General features: G+C 44.3%; 1 long non-coding RNA gene across 1 annotated transcript; it reads right to left on the bottom strand.

Annotated features, from left to right (window-relative positions):
- Positions 1–248: 248 nt before the first annotated feature.
- On the bottom strand, positions 249–5,279 carry LOC140212121 (uncharacterized). The gene is made up of 3 exons (XR_011889646.1): positions 5,056–5,279; positions 4,850–4,937; positions 249–496 (listed from the first exon to the last, which is right to left on the bottom strand). It is a non-coding gene; the product is annotated as an uncharacterized lncRNA (long non-coding RNA).
- Positions 5,280–11,311: the final 6,032 nt, after the last annotated feature.

Raw genomic sequence — 11,311 nt, 5'->3', positions numbered from 1 at the left:
TGTATTTCCATTCTGGCAACAGCTTAAAGCAAAACTTGAAATCACAATACCACAGTGGAGTGTCAGCCTATTAATGAGCTTGGGTCTGGAATGTGGCTGGAATAATTTAACAGGTGTATGAGAGCCAGTAATTGTCCTTCCTTTGGCACTTTCAAGGTGATTAACGGATCTCGCTTAATCCTAATAGACAATACAAGGGGCAATTTCAATCACAACACACACCCACAAATATACTCAATGGTCACTTTATTAGGTACATCTGTACATCTCTTGTTAATGCAGTTATCTAATTACCCAATCATGTGGCAGCGGCTGAATGCATAAAAGTATGCAGACATGGTCAAGAAGTTCAGTTGTTGTTCAGACCAATTGGTTCAGAACGTGGAAGAAATGTGATTTAAGTGACTTTGACCGTGGAACGATTGCTGGTGCCAGACGGGGTGGTTTAAGTTTCTCAGAATTTGGTGATCTCCTGGGATTTTCACCAACAGCAGTACTGTGGACAAAAAAATAACTGTGTTAATGATAGAGGTCCTAGGGGATTGGCCAGGATGGGTCAAGCTGACAGAAACACGATAGTAACTCAGGTAAACATGGATTACAACAGTGGTGCAGAAGAGCATCACTGAATGCACGTTGAATTTTGAAGTGGACGAGCTACAGCAGCAGAAAACCACGAACATAGAAGGACTGCTCCTGCCCCAGTCTCTTCTCTCCATTCTTCTGTAGAGCAGAAAACATGAAAGCTTCAGAGCACATACCAGCAACTTAAGGACAGATTCTCTCCCACTGTAATCAGATTCTTAAGTCAAACTCTCATACGTTAGAAGATCATTCGCTGAACTCTTGATCTCTCACTCTACCTTGCTGTGGCCCTTGAACTTTACTTGTGAACCTGCCCTGCAATGTCTGTGTAACTGCAGCCATATACGAGGGGTGATTAATAAGTTCGTGGCCTGAGGTAGAAGGAGTCAATTTTAGAAAACCTAGCACATTTATTTTTCAACATAGGCCCCTCCTACATTTACACACTTAGTCCAGCAGTCGTGGAGCATACGGATCTTGGACCTCCAGAAAGTGTCCATAGCAGGGATGATTGATAAGTTTGTGGCCTAAGGTAGAAGGAGATAAGTTATACAGCTCTCATTACATGCACATGAAGTTCAACTCTTTGAATGGTTATGTTGAAAGTTTGAGGTTAATAGCTCATCAGTTAATAACTCATCAGGGGTGATTGATAAGTTTGTGGCCTAAGGTAGAAGGAGATAAGTTATTAACTTCAAACTTTCTGCATAATCATTCAAAGAGTTGAACTGCATGTGCATGTAATGAGAGCTGTATAACATATCTCCTTCTACCTTAGGCCACAAACCTATCAATCACCCCTGCTGTGGGCACTTTCTGGAGGTCTAAGATCCGTATGCTCCATGACTGCTGGACTAAGTGTGTAAATGGAGGAGGGGACTACGTTGAAAAGTAAATATGCTAGGTTTTCTAAAATTGACTCCTTCTACCTTAGGCCACGAACTTATCAATCATCCCTGGTACTATGCACTCTGTATCCGTTTTACTACCTTGGTGTAATTATTTAAAACATGATCTGTCTGGATGGTACACAAAACAAAAGTGTTTCACTGTGTCTCAGTGCACATAACATCAATTCTGTTACCAAATCCAGTGAATCACGCGGAGACAAACAAATCTTCCACCCCCACCGATGACCCCTTCTCCCGTCTTCAACCCTCCTCTTCTTCATGGACACCCCACTCTGGTCTTCTGCCTGCTCTGGATCTCTTTATCGCTAATTGCCAACGGGACATCAACCGTCTCGACTTCACCGCACCTTGTCCCCATTTCAACCTCACTCCTTCCGAACGCTCTGCTCTCTACTCCCTCCGCAATAATCCTAACCTTATTAAACCCGCCGATAAGGGGGGTGCTGTTGTAGTCTGGCGTACTGACCTCTACCTTGCCAAGGCACAGCGACAACTCGCGGATACCTTCTCTTATTTACCCCTCGATCGTGACCCCACTAAGGAGCACCAGGCCATTGTCTCCCACACCATCACCGACTTTATCCGCTCAGGGGATCTCCCATCCACTGCTACCAACCTTATAGTTCCCACACCCCGCACTTCCCGTTTCTACCTCCTACCCAAGATCCACAAACCTGCCTGTCCTGGCCGACCTATTGTCTCAGCTTGCTCCTGCCCCACCGAACTCATTTCTGCATACCTCGACATGGTTTTATCCCCCCTTGTTCAATCCCTTCCTACCTATGTTCGTGACACCTCTCACGCTCTTAAACTTTTCGATGATTTTAAGTTCCCTGGCCCCCACCACTTTATTTTCACCGTGCATGTCCAGACCTTATATACTTCCATCCCCCATCAGGAAGGTCTCAAAGCTCTACGCTTCTTTTTGGATTCCAGACCTAATCAGTTCCCCTCTACCACCACTCTGCTCCGTCTAGCGGAATTAGTCCTTACTCTTAATAATTTCTCCTTTGGCTTCTCCCACTTCCTCCAAACCAAAGGTGTAGCTATGGGCACCCGTATGGGTCCTAGCTATGCCTGCCTTTTTGTTGGCTTTGTGGAACAATCTATGTTCCGTGCCTATTTTGGTATCTGTCCCCGACTTTTCCTTCGCTACATCGACGACTGCATTGGCGCTGCTTCCTGCACGCATGCAGAACTCGTTGACTTTATTAACTTTGCCTCCAACTTTCACCCTGCCCTCAAGTTTACCTGGTCCATTTCCAACACCTCCCTCCCCTTTCTAGATCTTTCTGTCTCTGTCTCTGGAGACAGCTTATCCACTGATGTCTACTATAAGCCTACTGACTCTCACAGCTATCTGGACTATTCCTCTTCTCACCTTGTCTCTTGCAAAAACGCCATTCCCTTCTCGCAATTCCTCCGTCTCCGCCGCATCTGCTCCCAGGATGAGGCTTTTCGTTCTAGGACGAGGGAGATGTCTTCCTTTTTTAAAGAAAGGGGCTTCCCTTCCTCCACTATCAACTCTGCTCTTAAACGCATCTCCCCCATTTCACGGTCACCTGCTCTCACTCCATCCTCTCGCCACCCCACTAGGAATAGGGTTCCCCTGGTCCTCACCTACCACCCCACCAGCCTCCAGGTCCAACATATTATTCTCCGTAACTTCCGCCACCTCCAACGGGATCCCACCACTAAGCACATCTTTCTCTCCCCCCCTCTCTCTGCATTCCGCAGGGATCGCTCCCTACGCAACTCCCTTGTCCATTCGTCCCCCCCATCCCTCCCCACTGATCTCCCTCCTGGCACTTATCCTTGTAAGCGGAACAAGTGCTACACATGCCCTTACACTTCCTCCCTCACCACCATTCAGGGCCCCAAATAGTCCTTCCAGGTGAGGCAACACTTCACCTGTGAGTCGACTGGGGTGATATACTGCGTCTGGTGCTCCCGATGTGGCCTTTTATATATTGGCGAGACCCGACGCAGACTGGGAGACCGCTTTGCTGAACATCTATGCTCTGTCCACCAGAGAAAGCAGGATCTCCCAGTGGCCACACATTTTAATTCCACATCCCATTCCCATTCTGACATGTCTATCCACGGCCTCCTCTACTGTAAAGATGAAGCCACACTCAGGTTGGAGGAACAACACCTTATATTCCGTCTGGGTAGCCTCCAACCTGGTGGCATGAACATCGACTTCTCTAACTTCCGCTAATGCCCCACCTCCCCCTCGTACCCCATCTGTTATTTATTTTTATGCACACATTCTTTCTCTCACTGTCCTTTTTCTCCCTCTGTCCCTCTGAATATACCTCTTGCCCATCCTCTGGGTCCCACCCCCGCCTTGTCTTTCTTCCCGGACCTCCTGCCCATGATCCTCTCGTATCCCTTTTTGCCTATCACCTGTCCAGCTCTTGGCTCCATCCCTCCCCGTCCTGTCTTCTCCTATCATTTTGGATCTCCCCCTCCCCCTCCAACTTTCAAATCCCTTACTCTTCCTTCAGTTAGTCCCGACGAAAGGGTCTCGGCCTGAAACGTCGACTGCACCTCTTCCTACAGATGCTGCCTGGCCTGCTGCGTTCACCAGCAACTTTGATGTGTGTTGCTTGAATCACACGGAGGATGTATTGCCCTATAATCTCAGTTAGTGCTGAGTGTGGGATAAATATAGACTGCATGGAGGCTGAAGGAATTCTTTCCAAGGTTCAGTGGAGTCCATGGGCATTGCTAGTGATCCCAGTAACCAAGAAGAATGTGTCTGTCATGATCTGTGGTGATTTTAAGGTCACCATCAACCCAGTACTGAAAGGAGATCAATACCCAGGATAGAAGGAAACACTTCAGCAAAGTGCATTTAGCTGAGGCCAGCTACAGATGGAGATGGAAGAAGAACCAGACTGTTTCTCAACGAACACTCACAAAGGGTGTTATTGCTATAATAGGCTTGTTTTTGGAGCAGCATTTTCACCCGCTCCCTCACAGAAAGCTATGGACCAGGTTTTGCAGGGCTGCCCAGACTTCATTGTTACCAAAATCTCAGATCAGTGCGAAAAGATTAGAAGATATGGGCTCAGAGCATGACGCAACCAGTGTGAATTCTTTAAACCAAGCATCACTTACTATGGTCACACCACTGATGGACAAGTTTTACACAAGTGCGCTGAGAAAATTCAAACAGTAGTGGATAATCCAAGACCAAAGATTGTGTCACAGTTGCGGTTCTTTTAGGATTTATCAATTACTATTACAGGTTCCTGCAAAACCTGACCACTGAGCTCCACTCGTTGATCTCATTACTACAGACGGGGAAGAAATGGCAATGGACAAAACAGCATGAGGTGGCTTACCAAAAGACGCAGGAAACGGTGACATCAGGCACTGTACTCACAGATTACGATCCCCATCACCCAGTGAAGCTTGCCTGTGCCTTCATGCCTAATGGTATAATTGCAGCCATATCATGTTATGAGTGATGGAAGTGAATGCCCCATAAACTTTGCATCATGTTCCCTTACTGTCGCAGAGAAAAAATGTGCACAGATTGACAGAGTACCTGAATATCAGTTGGGGTGTAAAGTGTCTCAACCAGTACTTGTATGGGAGAGAGCTAACCCTTATTATTGATCATCAGTCGCCAGTGTCCATTTTCAATCCACAGCAGGGTGTTCCACTAACAGCCCCAGCTCAAGTGCAGAGATGTGCTGTGTTTCTTGGATGACACAACTGCAAGATCAAATTCAAGAGAATGACTCATCATGGAAGCGCAGATGAATTGTCTCGTTTACTCTCGGAAGAGGAAGCACCTGAAAAATTTACAAAAGAGAGCACTCCTCTTGTCACGTTCTCCATCTTGCAAATTAAAAGTCATCTAATCACAGCAGAGATGAGGATTTTCACCAATGCAAATCGAAAGTCTCCCTGTTATGGCAGAGATGATCCAAAGAGACACCAGAAAAGACCACATACTATCACAGATACCTGTATAAAGAGCAACCCAAAATGGCTGGAGTGTGCAGCAGAAATTCCAGTTCCCCCCATTTTCCCCAGCACCAGGATAAACTTGCCCTAAACAGAGATTGTCCTATGTAGGGATTGAGAGTTGTTCTGTCATCGAGACATGGTGAAAATGGGAGTGTTGGATTGAAGCTTTGTCTGGTGGCCTGGGATAGATCAGCAGATTGAATAGCTTGCCATGCACTGTTCAGGCTGCCAAGACGTTCAGAAAAAGCCAAGAGCGGTGCTTCTCCATCCCTGGGAATGGTCTGCATTGCCCTGGCAGTGGATTCATCTAGATTTTGCTGGACCATTCTTGGGCACCATTTTCTTGGTAGTAGTGGATGCAGCTACCAAGAGGCCAGAAGTGCTTCCAATAGCTTCCACTACAGCCTCACACACTGTTGATGTGTTGTGAAGCACCTTCTCAAGGACTGGTGCCCCAGAACACTTAATCAGTGACAATACACCACAGATTGTCATGAAACAGTTTCAGTCATTCCTGAAAATGAATGGAATAAGACATATTATATCTGCACCATACCACACATCTACAAATGGCTTGGTGGAAAGGTTTGTCTACAGTCTAAAGAATGTCTTGCAAGCAATGTCAGCAGAACAGACTGCACTGGCACTGAATCAGAATCTCGCCAACTTCCTCCTTGCAAATCACGATGCAGCACACTCCACAGCCAACAACTCACTAGCTATGCTGTTCCTGGGTATTCCCTTGCACCCAGTCTCTGAATGACTGGACAAACAGATGAGACAAACTGATGGCTCCTCAAACAAGGTTATTCAATGTTTCACTCTTGGACAAGCAGTCCTGGTGGGAAACTAGATGTGATCAAAACTGGTTACTGAGAAAGATTAAAGACAGATCTGGACCACTCTCCTACACAGTGGAGATTACGTCTGATGTCATCTGGAGATGACACATCAATCAGTTGAGGAGAGCAGAGCCAATTATCAGAGAAGGAAGGTGTCCAGAGCTGTCAGAACCACTTCCTGCCATCTCAGAGTTAGCTCCTACAACAACCATGGGGGAGGCCCCAGAACTTGCGATTGTTTCACAGTCTGAAGTCTCTCCTGCCAAGCAGAGTGACCCCACCTTTTCAGAAAAGACATGATCCCGCAAGAGTAAGAAATCCTCCACAGCAATTAAATCTTTAGGCCTGAGTGGGGCAATTTAAAATTTGCCGTGCCGTGGATGTCTGTATAGCAGTTGTATTATATAGTATACTGTATATATAGTTGAGATGCAGTCTACATTGAGTTGGAGTTTATAGCTAAGCAGGGAGGAGTGTTGTGTATTTAATATTTCAGTACTATTGTAAGTATATTGTTTGGTTAAGCATTTTTGTAGTTTACGTAATTCATTATGGTTTATGTGTAGAAGTACGTGAACGGCATATATCATTATGTCACAACGTCATACTTCATGCTTTGTTAAAGTAAAAGCATCTCCCAGCTTTGTGTTTTTCTTTCTATTAATTTCAGAGTTAAACGACTTAATACTAGCCTCCTTTCCATGGACTCTGTCTGCACTTCTCACTGCCTCAGAAGGGCAACTAGCATAATCAAAGAATTCCTCCTACCCTAGACATTCTCGCTCCTTCCCCCCCCCCCCACCACCACCTTCCACTGGAGGCTGGAGGCTGAAGAAGATGGCACATCCTGGGTTTAAAGCACTGCCCATATGCATGGGTGGGAGGGAGGAAAGGGACTTGTTTTGCTGATGTTGTTTTTTTTCTTGCTGTGTTCTGTGGTGTTCTCCTAAGCATTGTAGGCGTGCTGTGTAGGTGTCAGAACGTGTGGTAGCCCTTGTGGCTGCCCCAGCACATCCTCAGGTGTGTTGGTCATTTATACAAACAATGCACTTCCTGTATATTTTGATGTACATGTGACAAATAAACTTGAATCCTGATCTTGAATCTTGAATATATATACCACTATGCCCAAACACAGCTTCTAATCTGCTGCTATGAGACTCTTGTACATATACAAATTCCTGACCTCACATTCCACTTCAACATGGTCCTCGCACCCTACTAATCTACCTATACTGCACTTTCTCTGTGCTGTAGCCATAACACTGTATTCTGCATTTTCTTATTGTTTTCCCTTCTACCACCTCCAAGTACATATGTTTTGAAATGATATTATGAATAGCTTGCAAAATTGAGTTTTTTACTGTATCTTGTGACAACAGTAAACCAATAGGCATATCAATACCAAGATCAATACCAACACCAATATAGTTGGCTGCTCATTCACAGGGCCCCATGCTGCTTTAATATAAAAACGTAAGAAATTGGAGCAGGAGTAGGTCTTTGTGCCCCTCAACCCTGAGTGGCAAGGTAGTGTCATGGCTAGTATAATGTATTACAGTGCCAGTTGTACAATCGGGGTTTAATTCCTTTCACTGTCTGTAAGGACGCAAACAACAGGAATTCTGCAGATGCTGGAAATTCAAGCAACGCACATCAAAGTTACTGGTGAACGCAGCAGGCCAGGCAGCATCTCTAGGAAGAGGTGCAGTCGACGTTTCAGGCCGAGACCCTCCTTCAGTTAGTCCTGACGAAGGGTCTCGGCCTGAAACATCGACTGCACCTCTTCCTAGAGATGCTGCCTGGCCTGCTGCATTCACCAGCAACTTTGATGACTGTCTGTAAGGAGTTTGTATGCTCTCCGCGTGACTGCGTAAGTTTTCTCCCGCGTTTCAAAGAGATGTAAGAGTTAGGGTTAGTAAGTTGGGTGTGCTGTGTTGGTGCTAGAAACATGGCAATACTTGCAGGCTGTCCCCAGCGCATCTTCAGACTGTGTTGGTCATTGATGCAAAGGACACATTTCACTATATGTTTCAATGTACATTTGACAAATAAAGCTATTCTTTAATCTTTGCTTTGCCTTCAACAAGGTGTTCTACTTCAAATATCCTATCTCTAGGAATAATATGTTTTCACTGGAGAAGGTGCAGAGGAATTTCTCTGGGTGGGTGGGGGGACTGACGTTTGATCTGGAATGACCCTCAAGTGCTATATCAGTCCATGCTGACAGTGTTGCCTTGCAGAAAAGATGTTATACTGAAGGTACATTTACCCCCTCAAATTGATTTAAAGGTTTACTTGGTTCTGTCATGCAGATGATTAGGGAGTTATCCATAGTGCATGGACCAATATTTATCCCTCAATTAGTATCACTGTTATTGGTTGTTAGAACATTATCATGTGTGGGACTTTGCTGTGTTTGGCTTCCAATGTAACAATCATTCCTTCTAAAATGGTACCTATATGCAAACTTCCTTTTCCAAAAGCTCCCGTCTGGAAAACTCAATAGGACTATTAAAACAAAAGCATGATGCTGTGTTAAAAGTTTCTTTTTCCAAGTAGTTAATCTGATCAATCATTCTAATTAAATAACCTCCACGCCCTCCTCTATCGATTACCCTGTCACTGCACTACACTGTAAACACTTCAAACAATTTTTTACATTGCTGTTGACATTGTAAATACTGTACATGTTGGTATTAAAGTATTTATGCACATTTTAATGCATATCCATACTTTAACCTCTAACTTTATTTTCTATATAATTCTTTTTTCTTCATAATTTTTGAATGTTTTTTGTTGCATGTCGCACCCTGACCAACCCACGACAGCAAATTCCTAATACTACAAATGTGTTTGTTGAATAAAGTTGATCCTTGATAAAATTATATCACTAGTTGTAAAGGATTTGGTTCCTGAGGTTTCTAAAGGGAAAACACGAATGCAATATTTTTTGTGGGTAACAGAATCCAGTCCTGTCAGCTGTTTACTTGGACCTGAGTTTGTGGTTCTATAATTTACTTGTCACTGTAAGGAACAAGTAAGGCTCCACGTCAATATTTGGAAGTATGCCGAAAGTCTGAAGTTTGTTTTCACATTAGCTGAGACTTCCTTTGACCTATAGACAGTGACGGTCCCTCTTGGCAACACGAACTCTTCACGTGGGAATGACACCCTCATCCCACTGAACATAACTATCTTGGATAGTAGCACAATTTCACAAGTTCTTAAAGCAGATAGCTTATAAGACCAGTCAACAATTCTTCATTGCTTACTTTGTATTTCTGCTCAAGCTAAATTTCTAGCCAAAAGTCTCTTCTAGCTAATGTTTGTCTTTCAGTTTTTCCATCCACTCACTGGAGAATGGTATTGGTAGACTCTTCAACTTCCCAAAGAGGGAAAGAAATACCTATTCTTCCAGTCCAGCTTATAAAGTATATCATTTCATTTCCAACACCATCCCATCCTAATTTTCCCTGACATCCACCCTTGTCAAGAGGAGACATTACCATTGACCGTTTCAGCAGAGGTTAGAGAGCTCAGTGCACAGTTCATATGTTGGGCACACTTCCCTAAAACATTTCAAAAGCAACAACAAACATTTACATATCCTAGTAGTGCAATCACACAGTGTGATGTTCTCCTAAGGGGTTATTCCCTTAATGTGAATAAGCAATGCCTGGGCATGGCTTTGTTTAATGTTGGGAGGCTGATGCATGGGCAGCCATTACACAGTCCTTGCCAGATTGTGGTCAGGGTGCAGTGACATGGAATGCAAGATGACTGGGAACACCTCACTGCTGTTGTGATGTGTCATCATCTTCCACCAGCTCCACTGTTGAAGTCTTGTTTGGATCACTTTTTAATCTGTAACTTCCAGATTGACCTTACCACCATGGGTGACTCTACCTGGAGCCAAACTCCAGAGAGCATCACTTTCTGGATCTCACAAACTCCAAAGCCTCTCCACCACGACAAGGTGATGATCTTCGGAGAAGGCATATTCTCCATCATCCTAGCAAGACATGCAATGGCGGTGCAGGATTTGACTATGCTGAAGTTATTTAGTGACAATGGAGACATAAAAAGTTTTATCGAGGTTTTTGAGAAAGAGTAAGATGTGAGGTTGGTTGGTCAAATGGGTGCAATTGGGAAGAGAGGGATTGTGTGCTAGGAAGGACTGTTGCCATGCTGTATTTCAAAGTAAATAAATGATCGCTTAAAGAACAGAAATAGGAGTCATAGAGACATAGAGTTGCTCAGCATTGTAATAGGCTTTTCAGCCCATCTAACTATACTATTAATCATGTCTATTTCCCTATTTCCACCAATCCCACTTGCCTGCATTAATTCTATATCCCTCTATTCCTTGCTAATTCTAGTACTTGTGAAGGTATCTCCTAAATATTATCATTGTTGCTGCCTCCACCATCTCCTCTGGCAGCTCATTCCAGGTACGAGCCAGTCTTTTATCTTTCAGCTCCCACTTAAACCGCCTTCCCTTTCACCTTCAACCTATGCTTGCTAGTTATAGATAATCTGACCGTGTGAATAGAAACTGGCTCTCTATCTATGCCTTGCACAACTTTAAATTCTTCTATCATGTCACTCCTTTGTATCCTCACTCCAAGGAAAAGACCTAACCTACCTAGTCTCTCCTAATAACTCAAGCTCTTCAGTCCACAAAATATTCTTCTGCATCCTCTCCAGCTTATAAACATCTTTTCTAGAGTGTGGTGACCAGAACTGCACTCAAAGCTCCAAGCGCAGCCAATCCAAAGTTTTGTACAACCTAAACATGAGATCTCCCAACTCAGAGCATCAGCTATTGAGGGCAAACCTGCCATATGCCTTGCTCACTACCCTGTCTTCAGAATAGCCCAATGAGAAGGATCATACAGTCCCTCTAGTTTGTTCTGCCATTCGATCCAACCTTCATCGGCTCTGGGCCACAGGTTAGATTCAAACATATCCAAGAGAGACTCA

This window comes from Mobula birostris, chromosome 18, assembly GCF_030028105.1.
Source record: "Mobula birostris isolate sMobBir1 chromosome 18, sMobBir1.hap1, whole genome shotgun sequence".
In the NCBI taxonomy this organism is placed as follows: Eukaryota; Metazoa; Chordata; class Chondrichthyes; order Myliobatiformes; family Myliobatidae; genus Mobula; species Mobula birostris.
Note: the sequence above shows the minus strand (reverse complement) of the source record. Positions and strands in the feature narration are given on the sequence as shown.